This window comes from Malaclemys terrapin, chromosome 1, assembly GCF_027887155.1.
Source record: "Malaclemys terrapin pileata isolate rMalTer1 chromosome 1, rMalTer1.hap1, whole genome shotgun sequence".
NCBI lineage: Eukaryota > Metazoa > Chordata > Testudines > Emydidae > Malaclemys > Malaclemys terrapin.
This window is the reverse complement of record NC_071505.1, coordinates 11850250-11862459: the sequence shown is the minus strand read 5'-3', so window position 1 is coordinate 11862459 and position 12210 is coordinate 11850250.

Genomic DNA, 12210 nt, shown 5'->3' with positions numbered 1-12210 from the left:
TGTTGTTTGCCTATATTCATCCTTTGTAATCTGTCCTAGTTTCCATTTTTTATATGACTCCTTTTTATTTTTTAGATCGTGCAAGATCTCGTGGTTAAGCCAAGGTGGTCTTTTGCCACATTTTCTATCTTTCCTAACCAGCGGAATAGCTTGCTTTTGGGCCCTTAATAGTGTCCCTTTGAAAAACTGCCAACTCTCCTCAGTTGTTTTTCCCCTCAGTCTTGATTCCCATGGGACCTTACCTATCAGCTCTCTGAGCTTCCCAAAATCTGCCTTCCTGAAATCCATTGTCTCTATTTTGCTGTTCTCCCTTCTACCCTTCCTTAGAATTGCAAAGTCTATGATTTCATGATCACTTTCACCCAGGCTGCCTTCTACTTTCACATTCTCAACGAGTTCCTCCCTATTTGTTAAAATCAAGTCTAGAACAGCTTCCCCCCTAGTAGCTTTTTCAACCTTCTGAAATAAAAAGTTGTCTCCAATGCAGTCCAAGAATTTGTTGGATAGTCTGTTCCCCGCTGTGTTATTTTCCCAACATATATCCGGATAGTTGAGGTCCCCCATCACCACCAAATCTTGGGCTTTGGATGATTTTGTTAGTTGCTTGAAAAAAGCCTCATCCACCTCTTCCACCTGGTTAGGTGGCCTGTAGTAGGCGCCTAGCATGACATCTCCCTTGTTTTTTGCCCCTTTAAGCCTAACCCAGAGACTCTCAACACTTCCGTCTCCTATGTCCATCTCTACCTCAGTCCAAGTGTGTACATTTTTAATATATAAGGCAACACCTCCTCCCTTTTTCCCCTGTCTATCCTTCCTGAGCAAGCTGTACCCATCCACACCAACATTCCAATCATGTGTATTATCCCACCAAGTTTCAGTGATGCCAACAATGTCATAGTTGTATTTATTTATTAGCACTTCCAGTTCTTCCTGCTTATTCCCCATACTTCTCGCATTTGTATATAGGCATCTAAGATACTGGTTTGATCTTTCCTCCCAGTTTTTTCCTGACTCTCCTTTCTCTCTGCCAATATAGCCCACACTCCCTCTTGTTTCCGACTCATTTCCCCGGTCTCCATGTTCCCCACTTACCTGTGGGCTTTGCTCACCTGTCCCCGTCGAACCTAGTTTAAAGCCCTCCTCACTAGGTTAGCCAGTCTGTGTCCGAATAGGGTCTTCCCTCTCCTCGAAAGGTGAACGCCATCTCTGCCTAGCAGTCCTTCCTCGAATAGCATCCCGTGGTCTAGGAAGCCAAAGCCCTCCTGGCGACACCATCTTCGCAGCCAGGCATTCACCTCCATGATGCATCTGTCTCTGCCTGGGCCCCTACCTTTGACAGGAAGAATTGAAGAGAATACCACCTGCGCTCCAAACTCCTTCACCCGTGCTCCCAGAGCCCTGTGGTCACTCTTGATCCGCTCAGTGTCACACCGCGCAGTATCATTTGTGCCCACATGGATGAGTAGCATGGGGTAGTAGTCAGAGGGCCGGATAATCCTCGACAATGCCTCCGTAACGTCTCGGATACGGGCCCCCGGCAGGCAGCATACCTCCCGAGATGAAATGTCAGGGCGACAGATGGGCGCCTCCGTCCCCCTCAGCAGAGAGTCTCCGACCACCACTACCCTACGTTTCCTATTCGCAGTGGTGGCAGCAGACTTTCCAGCCTTAGGGGTACGAGGCTTCTCCTCCTTTACTGTAGGGAGTGATTCCTTCTTTCCTGTATCAAGAAGAGCATAACGGTTACCTATAACCACGGCAGGAGGGTTCGGAGCAAGGGTGGAGCACTGCCTGCTGCCAGAAGTAACCAGCTGCCAGCGTATAGGTGTAATGCGTGTCAGTAGGACATGTATATATGCGGCAGAGGGGTATGTACAGCTGTATAGTGTGTGAGTGTGTAGGGAGGGTGTGTTGTGTGAGGGAGGCTTTCAGGTGGGGGAGAAGGATCGGGAGCGATGCCCAGGTATATTGTACAAGGGTGTTCGGTTGGGAGTGTGTGTGTGAGAGAGGGGGCAAGGCATGGGAGAGAGGGGTGGCTACGGTCTGTATGGGTGTGTGAGAGAGAGGTGTGGATGGGTGTGCGGCGGTTCCAGTGACGGAGGACGTATTTGTGTGTGCGAACAGGTGGAAAGTGCTGGGGTGCATGTGTCTGTATCTGGGGTGTGCACAGGGGTCAGTGGGGGTTGTGAGTAGGCTGGGAAGCATGGAGCCTGTGAGCTGTGTGTGTACAGGGTGTGAATACAGTGTGTGTGGATAGGGGTTGAGTGTAGGTCGCGAGTTCTGTTCGCGTTTATGTTTTGAATTGGTACTTCGGAGATGTGAACTTTCTGTTCCCCCACATGGCGAGTGTCTAATCCCCCAAACTCAAAGCAGGCTTGAACCAACCTCTCCCCATATGTAGAGGCCTGGCTGGGTTTAATTTTTATCACAAGGATCACTGGATTTTTAAAATGTATTTCCTTTAAGAGAAACTTGCCTATTATTGAACTAGTCAAGGAGCAGCATTCAAACTTCTCCGCTCAGATTCTCCACTCCCCCTTCCAAAGAAATACTTTATACCACTCACCTTCTTCTTCCAATGATAGGAGAAAAATCCACATGGATCCCCGGTAATGTAAACCTTAGAAAGGATCAAGGAAAGGACTCTCCCTAAGAAAGTGAATGGACACAGAGAGCCTTGTAATTTCTGGGTAGCTTTCCGATATCTCAATCCAAATGTTGTTAAAATGTTTTTAATGGCCACGCCCCAAACTTTTGCATTTCATGAACTAGGATAGGAAAAGTGAGCCAAGATTTGTCAAAAATCACCATGGTTATCCAAGAGATGTCATGCCATTGAAATGACCCAATTCTGCATGTATAAGTTGCTATAGGGGATCGATTCCCTATATTGGCCTCCTATGCGTGCTGCACATTAATGACTTCATTTCATATATGCTACTGTACTTACAAAAGGGAATTCACGTGTTTGTGCTGCAATGGCACTGGACGACTTCCCAGATAAAGCACAATCAGCGGAGTTTGCACATTAGGTGCAGCAGAAAGTGAATAGAGAGGAAAAGGAGTGGGGGGGGGTCAGTTAGGAGATTTAAGGAATAAACACACTGAATCATTTCGGATTGTTTTAATTTGCCCCACGTGATTAGGATAATGAGTACAATGTTTCTCTCTAGTGTGTGTATGTGTATTTGTGCTTTTATATACCTATGCATATATATAGGCGACCAGAAGTGTGTGCATTTATATGTATGGGGTGAGAGTAAGGTGTGAGGTATGTATGTATGGTGTGTGTGAATTAATAAACTGATGTGTACGTGTGTATATATGTGTGCATGCACATTTCCATGTTTCAGTCTATACCTACGTATATATTACGTAGCTCTATTTTCGTGTGTGTGTCTATATATATATCGCCACTAAGGTTGTGTTTCCGGAGAAATTCTCAAATAGAGCAGTGTAATTTCTCCGCTGCTTTTGATTGACATGCTGTCCCTGGGATCATGTGTTAATCCCTTCTTCACTCAAGCCTTTTCATAACTCATTTCTCTCTGCTAGATGGAGACTCTGATGGTTACCGAGGCAACGATGATAGCACTAAGCCATTTCCCTCTCTGCAAGGAGACCATTATTCCGCATGCATAGGCCATTTGCAACAAAGGTCGCCACAAAGTCATCCACAACCCAGCACACGTTTATTAAACTTTTATTCTTTTTTCCCCTCCCCCCAACAGAGAAACTCATCGGCACGTGTACATTTTTTGGGGGGGAGGGGTAAATCATTGTAATATAGCTAATAATAACGGTAGCAGATATGATTGTATCCACGCTGCAATATCATACAAATCAGGAGTTTAGAGATCCTGCTCCAGAAAGATCATGTTTAGATGGGTAGGTTTTGCATCAATGATTTCTATTTGTCTTTTGTTCTCCTCTCAAATAGCAACTTTTATAGCTGGTGGAGAAAACACACACACCTGGGAGAGCTAGGAAGTGAATGTTTTAATATAAAAGCCACATGGAGATTCAAACCTCTCTTGATCTGTTTGTTAAATATCTTCCTCTCTATATATTGTGTATATATTGCAGAAAGAGCTCGCGCTATCTACCTATCGCTCTTTCTACAATCATCTTTCCTGCAACATGTTTTTCTTTTAATTAAACACAAATTCCACCTTGGATCCATACCTGTGCTCGCTGGAGCTGGATATAAATAACTGGGGATGATTCTTTTCTCAATATTACTGATTGCATAACAGTGGTAAAGTCTCCCCTGCTTATAATAGAACAGTATGTTAATATAGTACCTGAGAGAGGCCCATTGGGAGCTGCTGCACTTCACTTTTGTCCAGCAAGGCATTCAGGTATTTCCATTTTACATATGCTGTCAAACTATTCTCTTCTCTTGCTTGCTAGTTCTTTGCAGCCTTTCAGTTCGACTTAGAGAGATGCTACTTAGCTCTTATATAGCTCTTTCGCTCCGTAGATCTCAAAGCACTTAATAAAGGCAAGTTAAAATTGTTAGTCCTTTCCCAGATGGGGAAACAGAGGGACGGAGAGTTACCAAAGTGGTAGGGCCAGGAAAAGACCTTAGATCTTCTGAGTCTCAAGCTAGCTGCCTTAGCCACTTGCCCATGCTGCCAACAGGAAAGGATGCTGTTGAAAACCCTAATTTGGAAATGTGGAAGTGGTGGTTTTATGTATACATACAATGTCACCCTTTTTATGTCTTTCTTCCAAGAAAAGTCTTGTCCCTAATCTCAAATTCAGCAAATAGGAGGAGCAAGGTGTAATGTAGTCCATAGCGTATCATTCTGGCAGATTTTTCTGTAGTTCACAAAGTTGATGGCTTTGTTCGGACAGGTTGGTGAAAGTTTTTTGGACATACTTCTGCATCCCCGTGCACCTGATGTAACGTCTTCACCTCTGTCTCCTTTATCTCACTGGATATTCATCAAGGTTTATTCACAGAGACCAACATCTAAAAATGTCAGGCTGATTTCTATAACCACTGGCCATCAGATGGCAGGTATATACCACCTCTCTCTGGCTCTGTTTTAAGATTATTATAAAGTTAGACCTACAAAGATTTTATCAATCTCATGACCTTTTTTTCCCAGTACAAAGGGCTCTTTACTGGCTTCAGTAGTTTTCTATGTAGCACCATCCTTGAAATAATTCACTAAAACTTTTAGTGGCTTAGGAAGACAACATGGTCATTCCAATCGCTGCCTTGAAATGGGCCACCAGTTCAAAGGCAGGACGTAAGTGTGAGGATGTGCACATCACACATCACACACTGAATAGGAAGAACAATCGCCCCATTTGCACTCCCCACTGAATTCCTAAGATAACTTCTCTTCTTTCTGTCCAGATGGTCACAATACCAGTCCAGGTCCTTCTCCACTCACATTCTGATTCCTCTCTGGCCTCCCTCCCACAAGGCCCCACTCCCACTCAGTTTCATACACAGCTGCTAAGGCCATCTGCCTGGCCCATGACTCTGACCACACCACTCCCCTATTCGAATCCCTCCACTAGCTGCCCTGGTTTCACAGGCCAGAAGGAATGACCAGATCATCTAATCTGACCTCCTGTCTAGCACAGGTCACCAATGCTCCCTCAGCTCCTCTAAACCCAACCAACAAAATGAGACCGAAGCATTACAGCCCACAAGAGACCAAGCTATTGTGTGCCGCAGGCAGTGACGAGGCAGGACCAAGGTGCACAAGTGTCTGATGCCCCCTCAACGACAAGGAAATTGGTTATGGGAGATATACCCAGCTGACCCCAGCAAGTGGCCCACACCCCAGGCTGCAGAGGAAGGCAAAACTCCCCCAAGGTCACAAGGTTTCACCATATCCAGTCCGAGATTTTGGTCCTCACCTTCAAAGCCCTGCACGGTTTAGCCCCACTCATCTTGTCCTGCCTACTCTCCAGCAGTGATGACACTCTCATGGGCCTGTGCGTCCACGTCTCATACAAACACTTCTGCGCTTTCTTCCCGTGTGGTTAAACCATGTTCCCTGGGCCGCTGTGAACGGTCACTACCCTTTCCTTCCAGTCTCTGCTGGGCTTCCTATGAGAAAGCAGCCAATTAATGGTGGCTTGAGGGGCCGGCGGGATGAGTTAATTTGTCTATTTATAATGCTCAGAAAGGCAAAGGTATACAGGTACATTCTTACAAGTGTGTGCATCTGGTTGTAGCCACCTCCCCTGACTCTTCAAATATCTCTAGGCTTTTAGTTTGCTTTTGAATTTTTAATCCAGAAAATTGACAGTCTAATAACAGCAACGTCTGCTTTTTCTGCTGCCACCGTAGGCCCTGACTCCGCAAAGCACTAAAACTAAGTGCTTAACTTTAAGCATGTGCTTATGTCCCATTCACTTCACAATATGTCAGTGCTTAAAGTACTTTCCTGAACCCCGACCTGTCAGAGGAAAGTCACTTCAAGGGTGAGGCGAAACAGGTTTAAAACAGACAATATATTTATTTGCAAAGGAAAGTCTGTTTTGCAAGATCTAAATTGCCCCGTGGGGTAAAGAAATCCCCCGAGACAACCAGAAGCTTGGGTTAAACCTTAAGATTTGCCACGTCCCTGAAGAATTTCTGTCCCACTAAGGTTAATTTAGGATCCCCCCACTTTCTACTGGAGAGGGGGAGTGGGTTGATCCATTTTATAGGTGGGACCTTGCATCCCACTTTACAGCTTGGGATCAGATGGGTCCTGCACTGTGATTGATCCAGTGGTCTGAAAAAGCAGCTTCCTAGGATTCTAGATGCCGCTGCTAAAGAGGTGGCGTCTCAGCCCTTCTCGCGCTGCGGTGACACTAGTGAAAGTGAGAATTGCTGCTGGCAATGTGCGCCCAATGTGGAAGGGTGGTGGGGGGGAGCCCGTTATTTTAAATTGTGGGGCCGACTCTGGGGAAATCGTGCTGCTTCGCTGGCTAGTAAAAATCGGCTGCAAATGATGCCTCTGCACAGAACAGTAGGAAAAATGCAGCCGTTCACTGGAGAGTCTAGCTGTAACCCCAAAGCAATGTCTCAGGGCTTGAAAACAAAACTTTGGGCCTGACTCCCTCTCCCTCTGGCTTGCTTGCCCGCCCGGTAGGGTCATGTCAGGCGTGCAGCGACCTAGGCTGCAAAGGGGGAAGCGGGGGAACATTCCTAATAAGATCTTGAGCCATTAAAAAGAGAAAGTTTCCTGACGGTGGAGCACTGTCACCGGATAGCCAAGAGCAAGGTAGCCCTGGAGACACAGAGCTGGGAATAAAGAGAGCGTGAGCAGGCGGGTGGGGAGGAGGACGGAGAACAAAGAATGAAAACTGCCCCTTCTAAATCTAGGGGAGGCGACTGTGCTTGGGGAGAAATCCAAGGCCGCAGGTATCTAGTAGCTATAGGGCCCACCAGAGGGGAGACGGGGAAGAGGTGGCAAAATCCAGGCCCCCTGCATGATGAAGGTCATTAGCAAAATTCCCATTGACCTCACTGGGGCTGGTATTTCACTGTGGGTGTCAACTTTGCTGTATCATTGGTGCATACTGATGACTTGAGATTTCCAGGTGTGGGGCTCTACTCCTTAGTAAGTGTCATCATGTGCCAGTTTGGTCCTCGCCTCAGAACACTCCTGTGTTACTCTGGCCCAGGACTCAGAACAAGCCCGCACTCCAGTACACGCTTACTTGAGCGACTAGTTCAAAGCTGGGAACATTTTCTCAGTTTGGGTTTTTATTAACAAGTATTCGTCATTCCTTACATTATTTATTATGATTAAAACAGGATCTTCTAGCTCCAAACACAAGTAGCCGAGGCCCATAAAATGCAGTGATATCATTCGTGAAATAAGCCAGGGAAGCTACTGTGGGTTTGGAGAGAATATATGGCGGTATCTACAAACCCCTTGCACTAATTGATGGGTTCTCTATATATCATCCTAGATAAAGGGCTCTTGTGCAGTAAATGCTGATGTTTAGAACATCCTGATAGTGTTTTGTTAACAAGAAGATAACAGAAGAGCAAGATACGTTTGTTTAGCTGCCTATAGATAAACCCAATAGCGTCTTTGTTAAGTTTTCATGACTGATGGCAAGCACTAAATGCGATAAATAATACCCCAGATCCTGATTGGGTACTACTCTAATACAAATAATAAATAACAGTGTCGAGTCAGAGAACTGACCTTTTAGTGCATGGGATTGGGGGGCGAGAGTTTTTGATTCCTTATATTGAAGGCTAGTGATTTTATAACCCAAAGTTTCTACACCCATACTGATCTTATAAAGATTTTACATACATACACATTTTATATGTACTATACACACTGCATTTCAAATATACTATACACATGGCATGTTTATCCATTTATAGCCTAAGATTTTAATAATCCAGTTGTTACTGGCGTGTGTTGGGGGGGGGAGGGGGACCTGTCACAAATATTTGGCTGCCTTTTATAAATGACTCTCTACTAATACACCAGGAGAAGTAATGTAAAGCTGTAAACTAGAGAAAGTGTCTCCCTAGCCACACAGAAGCAAGGAAGAAGATCGTTTACCTCCTTGCAGGCAGACAAGTCTAAACATTAATGTTTCCCCCTAAAGGGAGAAAGCTGAGTCAATGAATGGCTGAAACTCCCTTCTCTGATTTTCTTTAGCTAGGGTGCTTATTATTTCTCAAACCACAATTTGCTAATTGCCAGGTCTGTTGTATGGGACCTGTTACCAAACGAGTGTTGTTATTTAAAGGGTCAAATTGTTTCCTTGACTCATTTCCAGTGCAAGGCTGGGGAGTTGCAGGGTTTTCTGAATGTGTCTGTTTTACCTTCGAACACTTTCACCATCTCCTTTCTGCAGGGGGAATAAGCAGCTCTTCTCTGACTTGATTGGAACTAAACAGGGAGGGGGAAAAAAAGAGCTGATCACAAGTGACCAGCAGGGGGAGGCATGCCCAGAAAAGACCTGTCCTGAGCCCCCAAGGTTGCAAACACAGCAAGCTTCCGAAGTCAGGCTATGAAGCAACAAAACTCCTTTCATGTGTTGCAGGGGGCTGTAATTATGACAGTCACGACAATGGGATCTTTTACAACAAATCAGTCATTTGCATTTGTTTGATGTGTTTATTTTTGATCTGTTGAATGAATGGAAGGGGGAAGTTCACTCCATCCAGGGCACTCACGCTTACCCTCCACCCCAACTGCCATCAGGAGGGATATTAAAGGCCCTAGCAAGCCAGGGGCTAGCAAATTCCCACGCAGAGAATGACAGGAGGTTTACCAAATAGCAAATGGAATACACGCTAAGAAAGGGGAAAATAACTAGTGCCAAATAGCACGGGTTAAAATGTGCCTTCATCACCTTTCTTTTCCAGCACCAAGATTGGAGGGTGATCAGTAATTTCATTTGGTCAGTTTTTTGGTTTAAGTAAGTCCCTAGATAGCCATCCTCTGTAAGTCCAGCCCCCCTCCTATTTGGGTACCCAGGGTTGGCTCATGAGAAAGCTGGAGCGGGACATTGGGTTTGTGACCTGCTCCTACTTAAGTACCATAGGGCTGACCGTGGCAGTGTTTGGCCCAACTGCCAACAGACTCTGCTAGAGGGAAACCCACTTTGATTATGGGACTTTTTTTGTTTTTCCTTTTCAGGTGGCATAAAAAAAAAAGTGGCTGCATCAAACGTGCTCCGCTGCTCTGTTTGCAAGAGAACTGGCAGCATGAGCTGACTTTATGTACCAGCTGTTGAATTACTGGCAGTGGCTAAAGTTAAGATTTCCACATTTCATGTAAAAGAGGCCTCACTCTAAGCCAAACTGGGTCCTTTGGGGTTTTTACACTAGTTGTTAGTCTATTCTTTTCTTTTTACAGAGGAGTGAAGGGCCAGGTCTCTCAGTGGGAGAGAAAAGAGCAGAAAATGACAGCAAAGACACCCAAACTCCTGGGTTCTGAATTGTTTGTTTTAAGCACAGGGGTTATCACTGCTCCCCTCTCCCCAAGGAGATGCTGAAGGAAAGATGCACCCTGTCAGTTCTCACCTCATTATTGAAGCATTCCTCTTCATATATAGCCAAAGCATTAAACATAAAGCACTCTGCCAACCCCTCAAGCCCGTTGGGCAAAGCTCATTCAGTGTGTAATAATGATAAAGATCTCACACTGGGATCCATCTGGATGAAAGATGTTATATCAGAGTATTTAACATCCTGAGTCTGTGTGTATATTTTTTTTACACACACACACACACACACACACACACACACACACACATGCTTCCATGCAAAAGTAAAATAGCATTCGTGCAAACACCGACGTTGAGAAAATAAGTTCTCCAAAGTGGAGTTGGTTGGAAAATTTGGAGCTAAAGAAGCAGGGAAATTTTTAAACACAGGTGTTTGCAATGTAAAAAAAAGAAAAAGAAAAAAGAAATTGAATGTTTTCTGCTCAGTTGGTCAGAACATAATTGTGGAAGAATGCCCTCATCTTCTGACCAACTCCACTTAGAAGTCAGGAAGTGCAGTTGTAGGACTGAGAACGAACCTTCCTCTTGTATTGATGCCTTAAATCTCTGGGCTCTCTCTGGGTCTCCTGTACACTTCAAATTTTGGTCAACATAACTATGGCCGTCAGGATGTGAAAAATCCCCCCCCCCCCCCAGAGTGCCATAGCTAGCTGAACTAACCCCCAGTGTAGACACAACAAGATGGATGGCCGAATGCTTCCATTGACCTAGCTACCATCACGTGGGGAGGGGGGGGGTGGAGTTCCTATAGTGATGGAAAAACTCCTTCGATCACTGTAGATTATGTCTACACTATGGGGTTACGCCGGGATAGCTGCAGGGTCATAGCTATGCCACTATAGTCCCCATACCGTAATCAGGGCCTTAAATTTAAGCTTATTTCAATCTCTGGCCTCTCTCATACTGGAGAGATTAAGAGAGGAGATCACACACTAATCCAGACTCTGGGCCATTCAAATTTAAACTCAGAACTTGGAAACCACTAAAGTGGTCTTTTCTCCCCTACCCCCCTCAAATCTTGGCTTGTTTTATAGATCTTGTGGAGACTTTTTAAAAATTCAACCAAGCTTGAGGACTCTATGTGCCCTACTGTATTTTAAGGCATAGAAAATAAAAATCCTATTCTCTCTTGCACTGACAACACACAATAATGATAAAGATTTCATATGCTAAAGCACACGAGGGAAAAGTTAAGGCTGACCTTTCAATTCTGCATTTCCTGACTTCTGAGTGCTTGATTCCTCCTCTTCTCCCCCCCCCACCCCCAGAGAATTTACTTTCAAAATAAAATCAGGAAAAGGGGGGTGAGTCATGAAACTTGTAAGTTCCATGACCTGGAACTATTTGGCTTGACGATACTTTAATCCAGCGAGGCCTAGAATCTTTTCAGGTCATTCACTGGGTCCTGAGAGCAGGTCCTGAACAACAGGTTATTTGCTGCCTATTTGGCCACTTACTGTCCCTCCCCACTCCTCTAAGGCCTGTTGGAGGGGATCAGCTTAGGAGCTGCTCTGTGCCTACATCCATTCTGGCTCAACCTCTAAAAGCTCAGCAGAGGATCTCACCCCATTTCTGAAAGGTCTAAGCAGGTTCCAGAGCCTCGTCTTGGCTGCTATTGTCATTCTACAAAGGCTCCCTCCACTTGGCCTTGTCAACACTAAGTGCTGCTTTTTTTAAAACCTTGTTAGCTAACATTTTAATGAAGTGCTTTTTAACATCAAATCATAGAAACGTAGGGCTGGAAGGGACCTTGAGAGGTCATTTAGTCCAGCCTCATGCGCTGAGGCAGGACCCAGTAACCCTAGACCATCCCTGACAGGTGTCTGTCTAACCTATTCTTAAAATCCTCCAATGATGGGGATTCCACAATCATAGACTTGTAGGACTGGAAGGAACCTTGAGAGGTCTTCTAGTCCAGTCCCCTGCACTCAAGGCAGGACTGAATACTGTCTAGACCTTCCGCTCTTTCTTGGAAGCCTAGTCCAGTGCTTAACTACTCTCATAGTTAGACCATTTTGCCTAATATCTAACCTAAATCTCCCTTGCTGCAGTTTAAGCTGATTATTCCTTGTCCTGTCTTCAGTGGACATGGAGAACAATCGATCATTGTCCTCTCTATAATAGGCCTTAACATATTTGAAGACTTATGTCCCCACTCAGTCATCTTTTCTCAATACTAAGCAAGCCCAATTTTTTAACCTTTTC